The sequence below is a fragment of the Canis lupus genome, chromosome 6, assembly GCF_003254725.2.
Source record: "Canis lupus dingo isolate Sandy chromosome 6, ASM325472v2, whole genome shotgun sequence".
In the NCBI taxonomy this organism is placed as follows: domain Eukaryota; kingdom Metazoa; phylum Chordata; class Mammalia; order Carnivora; family Canidae; genus Canis; species Canis lupus.
In genome coordinates this window covers 20,671,909-20,679,293 of record NC_064248.1, presented here as the reverse complement: position 1 = coordinate 20,679,293, position 7,385 = coordinate 20,671,909, and positions in this window count along the sequence as shown.

Below are 7,385 nucleotides of genomic sequence, written 5' to 3'. Positions count from 1 at the left end.
TCATAGATTATTTAATATACACTTGTAATGGACCATTATTTGAAAATATAAGGCGTACATATAGAACAGCGATGTTGAAATGCAGCAATTAATGAGGAACAGAAATCTGATCATAAATCAGCAAAGTCACCTCAGACTGACCTCCCCCAGATTTGAAAGTTGCATTCATCTGATAAAAGTCGTATACACTGTGCTTCAAAACTAAAGTAAAAAATAGAAATATAGTGACAATTATATACAATTTTGCTTTTCATTTATTGAGAATAATGACTCTCCACACCTGCAATATGTTATTTGTAGAGATGTGCTTGCAAATATCAGCCGGAAACCTTTTCTTGCATCTTATCATTTAGAACAACAATTATATGTTTAAAAAAATCAGCACAAAATTTAGAATTCCAAACATCAGCTCATAAAAGGCGTTTTTGTCTTTTTTTTATGCCTTGCAACATAGTAAAACTCTGTCCTGAAACCGACTTGTGTTTTTGCCTCTTTTCATAAATAATTTAAAGTAAATCCACCAGCTTTACATCACATGTTAAATGGGGACAAGCCAAAACTTGTCTTAATATTATGAAGAATGTAACATGATCTTTACAGCATACTATTTAATAAGATGGTGCTATAATAGAACATTTTTTAAAAGAAAGAAGTCACTTATTTATCAATGCTGAAACGATTAAAAAATCCCTGAGGGCTTACAGTACTATATTTACTTACAGGAGAGGTTCATGAGTCAAAAGTGAAGAAGCCGGTGTTGTAGGGAAAGCTGCCCCACTTGCTAGCTCTTTGGGTTTGAACAAGTCACTCAAACTTTCTGATTTTCGGTTTCCCTCGTCTTTCAAACAGGAGTGACACCTACTTTGCCAGGTTGTTTCGATGATTGACTAAAATATCTGAAGTGCTTGGTACAAAATAGGTTCTCATTAAATACAACTTTTTATTATTGATTTGTCTGTTGAACACATTTATTGAGCACCTACAATGTATCTGAGTTAAAAGGAAAGGGTGGGATGTAATCTCAACACTGTTACATCAGATGGAAGTTTACAACACTATGTGAGGTTTGATAATTGAGCATTGCTGTCTTTCTGCCTCATTGATTGGGGAAGTGAGAGTTCCCTCATATCCCTGTACTAATAATAGGAACTAATATTTGTGGGATGCTAGTTAGGTGCCTGGAGTTGTCTGGAGTGCTCACTTTCACTGTTTTACCTATGGCTCACAACAAACCCACCAAGTAATCACTAGAATTATCATCATATCCATTCCACTGATGAATAAATGGAAACCCAGAGAAATTAAGTAACGAGTAAGGAGTAAAGGTGGGTACTGAGCCCTGAAAGTTTGCTTTCAGAGATCATATGTTTAGCCACCACGTATTGGCCAAGAAGTAAAGCTAAGAAAATTGGTGCGCAGGGTGAAGATTATCTACCTGACTGAGGAACAAGGATCCAAAGGGTGCCATGGGGTTGATCTGTTCTGGAGAACTGATTAAAAACTTGACTATGGCAGAGAGGCAAGACCAGGATGGAAGGAATTTGAGAGGGGGAAGCAATGCTGCTGCTGCTGTTATAGCATTTTATAGGAAAGATCAAAAGAAATTCCATGAAAGGAGTACAAATAGAAGGAGCAGAGAGGAAGGAGCTTCTATTTCAAGAGTAACAGCAGAGTAGCAGTGTAGTCAAGGTAAGTAATAGCAGACATCGTACGGAACATTTACAAACCACTGACCTGGAGTAGCAGAAACATAAGGATATTCCCACGTGGATGTTGGGAACTGGATACAGGGTTGACAGGGACAAGTTAAATCAGAAATATTTCACCTTGGGAGGATGAGGGAGAGAGGTAATTCAAAGAGAATGCAGTGTATCCCTCCTAAGACGAGTCCTGTAGAAACCATTGATTGGTTTCAGATTCCCCAGAACGCATGACTGTGACACCCCGAGATCTCCCTCCTGACCACCTGAAAAATGAAGACGTTGTGGAGTCGGACAGGCCCAGAGTGAAAATGGGATCACCAACAAGACAAATAGTGGTGCCATTCTAAGGAGAGCCATTTCTAAGCTCAAAGGCCAGGAAGCATGGGGATGGCAAATTTGTGTGCTGTACAAGCTGGGATGGGCCAGGCTGGACTTGGTCAGGCACCTGGATCAGGATACCTGGCCTCTTCTTACTCAGTGCTGGGATCCTTGGCAGAGTTCGAGTTAATGATGTTTCTATAGCCATTAGGAGGGACGCATATTAACAAGGACAGAAGCACCAGCTCAAACTGGTTTAAGTAAAAAAAAAAAAATGTTTCTTGACTTACTAGCAAAGTCCTTTGAGCCTACTAGTCGTAGATCCAGGGATTTAGACACATTGTCAGATTTTTCTCTCTCCTTTCCTTTCCTCTGTATTGTTTCAATCGTAGGCAGTCTCTCTCCAATTAGCTATAAAGATAGACACGTAGCTTCAGAATTCCATGGTCCTTAGTATCTAAGATCTTGGAAGGAAGGAAAGACTATCCTTTTTCCAGCATCCATGTGGGCTGAGATGGGCCACGAGCCCACCTTTGAAATAATCACTGTTTGGTGAGGTAAGAGATGCCAGTTGGAGAGCCTGGGTCAAGAACCCCAGAGCTCGTAGCTAGCGAGGGGCTTGCCAATGTTGGGCTGAAATCTGCCCATTTGCTCTAAGCCAGTGTCACTCAAGGTGTGGGCTTTTGGACCAACAGCATTAACATCACCTGGGAACTTGAAAGTTTCTGGGCTCCAGTCAGACTCACTGAATCAGGAATTTCATTTTAACAGCCGTCCACGTGATTTTACATGTGCCAGAGTTTGAGAACCATTCTTCCATTTGGCAAGTCCCTTTTACATTCTGTATATCTACTTTCTTCCTTCAGTTCTTTTGTGAAATGCAGTCAGACCCCCAGGAAGTGATCCCTCATCTATGCTTGGACAAGACATTTGTTCCTATCAAGGCAGCAAAGCCCCAGAAGTTCCTTGCTCAGAAGGAGTGATCCACCAAAGAAGAATCTCTTACTAAATATTTTATTCCTTCATCTTGGTGGCTGAGAAAAACCCAAGGTTTTTTAGTATTCTTGTCTGGTAACAGATATCACTTAGAAATCCATTTTATAATCATTTTAACTGGTTTGCTTTGGGTCTATTTACATAATTCCGTGAGACGCATGGAAAGAGAGGCAGAGTGTTATTTTTCTGCAGCCAGATACATGGAAAAAGCACTTTCTAAGGTAATTACCACTTCAGTGCTCCCCACACAGTTAGAGGGCACTGTGAAGTAGTATGCCGTGTGGGGCCAGGGCTCCCGAAGTGTGGAAAGAATGTGCTTTCTACCCGGGAAAGGCAAACAACACTCTTTGTATGAAGTCTGTTTACTTATGTGAATAATTTGCATGAAGGTGATGGAGCAGTGGCTTCCTGTGCATGGTGGGAGCTCATCTTGGAACAAACAAGACACTTTTAAGACCACTGAGGTGTAGTGCTTTGAGGGAGGGACACCTGACCTCCTGCCAGCAGGACTGGAAATGCCAGTCATTCTTGCTGAGCATCAAATCAGAGAGTTAGACCTCCCAATGGATGCCGGCGGGGACTTTTTAAGGGGAAAGATCTGCTTCTTCAGGGCACCAGATGTGGTGGAGAAATTTGTGCTTAACCCTCACGACCTATTAGTTACAATCATTATTTGTTTCTTATCTATAATCAGTATTACTAGTTACATGTATCCTGTGTGTTAGCTATAATCATTACTGTTAATAACCAGAAAAGATTGGGTAAAAATATTACTGGATGAGTAACCACAGCTCCGAATAAACAGTTCTTTTTTTTTTTTTTTAAAGATTTTTATTTATTTTTTCATGAGAGACACAGAGAGGGAGACAGAGAGAGGCAGAGACACAGGCAGAGGGAGAAGCAAGCTCCACGCACGGAGCCTGAAGTGGGACTTTATCCCGGTTCTCCAGGGTCACGCCCTGGGCTGAAGGCGGCGCTAAACCGCTGAGCCACTAGGGCTGCCCCAAATAAACAGTTCTTAAGAAATACACGAAGCATGTGATAAACAAAGACAAGTTTCAGGAAACACCACAGTGTTGCAAGTGAACATGTGTAATGACTTGCGCTTTTTTGGCTGCGGGAGAGAGGGAGGTCAGAGCAGGATCAGGCTCTAATGGGCTTTATCTGCAAATCCCAAAGGTGGCATGGCTAAGATGGGTGGTGGGTTCCTGAGAATTAAGACCCATTTTAGGATGGAATTTTGAGTCGTCTTTAGCTGAGTTCAAGTGTCCAGGCCTCCTGCCCAAAACCTGTAGACCTCCATTGCCGCTTGTTCATTGTAGCAATACTCTGTAAAGTTAGGAGCTAACCTGCACAGCTAGTGAGAGATACACGAAACTTATCTCACCATTACCCCATTGCCAATCAACATAATCTGTTGTTTTCCTCCTTCTGTTCCTCTTCTTCCTTCTCCTCTGTCTTCATCATTATAGTGGCCGTCGTCATCATCATCATCCACCTCCTCCTCACGATCTCCTCCTCCTTCCCCTCCCCTCTTCCTCCTCTCAATATACTTTTCTCACTGGATTCTTTTCCTCGCCCCACCTCCAAATATTAGAAATAAGGATGCACACTTGCTAACACTTTGTAAATGTTGTATCTTTATGGAGAATAGAGCTCTAAGACACTTTATAAAATAACTCTTCACCTTCAAAATTTTCCTATAGGGAAAGATTTGCATCTTAGCTCCCAAACGCCTATTTTCACCAAGAAGTAGACAACCTTTTTGCTGTCATTTATCTTTTGACCCAAAGCCAGAATGGTTTTATTTAGTGGCCGTCGATGCAGCTTGCTGTTGCCCTTGGCCATATTTTTAAAATTGTTAATGATACAAACCACACGAGTAATTCGTGAATACTTTCTTCTAGTAAAAGATCTAAATGATCCAGATATATACGTAATGGGAGTCTTCATTCAAATACCACCACCTTTGAGTGTATTCTATCACCAGAGGTGGCCATTATTCACAATTTGATGTGGATTCTTTCAGTTTTTCTTTTTCGAAGCACACAAACACACACACGTAGATTTCAATAATCTACACAGTTTTTTAAACAACTTTATTGAGAGTCCTCTATTTACCTATGATAATCTGTACATATCTAAAGTGTGAGATTTCATAAATTTTGACCTTTGTGTACACCTGCGAATCCATCCCCACAATCAAGAGAATGAACACACCCATCAATCTTCCGTGTTTCCACGTGCCCTTTTGCAATCAATCCCTCCCTCTTGCTTCTCACCCCCACCTACCACTCCCCAGGCAACCAATGATAGGTGTTCTGTCCCTATACACTGGCTTGCATTTCCTAGAATTTGTTTAAATGGAATTAAACAACATGTATGCCTGTCTGGCTTCTTGCACTGACCATAATTACTCTGAATTTTCCTCAACATGCACTTGTCGTGTATGAATTAATAATTCATTACTTTTTATTGTTGAGAGGATTGTTGTGTGGCTATTTCCATTTCTTTATCTGTTCACCTACTGAAGGACATTTGGATTGTTTCCAGTTTGTGGCTATTACAAATAAAGACAGTATGATCATTTGTGTGTAAGTCTTTGTAAGGATATACAATTTCCTTTTTCCTTTAAATACCTAGGAGTGGAAGGGCTGGAACATATGATAGTCATATGTTTAACTTCTTAAGAAACTGGCAAACCGTTTTCCAAAGTGGTTGTACCATTTTTATTCCCACCAGTAATTCCTCCATATTCTCTCACCAACACTTGATATCCTTTGCCTTTTTAATTTTAGCCATTCTATTAAGTGTGTAAGGGTACCTCACTTTTAATTTGCATTACTTTAATGACTGGTGTTGAGCATCTTTTCATGCGCTAATTTTTCATCTCCCTATCTCCTTTGGTGAAGGGTCCATTAAAATCTTTTGCCTAGTTCTTAAAAAATGAGTTTGCTTTTTTAACTACTGAGTTTTGAGAATTTTTTGAATATTCTGGATAGAATCTTTGTCAGATCATTGATTTACAAATGTGTCTCTTATTCTGTGCCTTGCTTTTCCATTCTCTGAGGCTGTTTCTATGAAGGACAGATGTTTTAAATTTTGATGATGCTCAGTTTATCAATTTGTTTTTATATGGATCATGCTTTTGCTGTAGTATCCTAGGAATCTCTGCCTAAATCAAGGTCGGCAAAGTTTTCACCCGTGATTATTTTTCTGGAAGTTTTGCATTTTATATTTAAGTCTATAATCATTTTGAGTTAATTTTTGTGTATGGTGTGAGGTATGCATCACAAATGATTTGATTAATAGTAGTTTTTGTATATGGATATCCAGTTGTTCTAGTACCATTTGTTGGGAAGACAATCCTTTATCCACTAGATTGCTCTTGTAACTTGGTGGAAAATCAGTTGCTCAAATGTGTATGGATCTATTAATGGACTCTATTTTGTTCCATTGATCTATGCCAATACCATTCTATCCCAATTATGGGGCTTTATAATAAGTTTTGAAATTAAGTAGTGTTACTCCTCTTCCAACTTTAATTAACTTTTTAAACATTGTTCTGGCTATTCTCAATTCTTTCCATAAAAATTAATAATAATTTCCATATAAATTATAGAACCAGTTTGTTGATTCCTACGTAGAAGTCCTGCTGGGATTTCTGAATGGGATTGCACTGAATCTGTGGATAAATTAGAGAAGAACTAACACCTTGAATGTATTGACTCTTTTGACCCATAAACACTATATATCTATTCATTTATTTAAATTTCTTTTCAGGATCCCTGGGTGGCGCAGCGGTTTGGCTCCTGCCTTTGGCCCAGGGTGCGATCCTGGAGACCAGGGATGGAGTCCCATGTCGGGCTCCCGGTGCATGGAGCCTGCTTCTCCCTCTGCCTGTGTCTCTGCCCCCCACCCCTCTCTGTGTGACTATCATAAATAAATAAAAAAATAAAATAAATTTCTTTTCATTTTTGTCGGCCATATTTCATATTTTTCAGTAGGTTTTTTTCACATCTTTTCCCCAGAATTTATCCTTAAGTATATCATATTTCTTGATTTATAAAGGTTATACATTTCCAATTGTTTATTTCTAGTAATCAAAATACACATGATTGTTATTGATCTTATGTCCTGCAATCTTGCTAAACACACTTACACTTGTTCAGGTCTCATAGCTTTTCTCTACATTCTTTTAAAATTTCCTACATAGACAATCATGTCATCTGTGAAAAGGGCAGGTCTAATTCTTCTTTTCCAACTTGAATACCCTTTATTGCCTTTCTTTGACTGATCATACTGGCTAGAGCTTCCATGTCAATGTTGAATACAAATGGTGGGAATGGACATTTTTGTCTTGCTCTT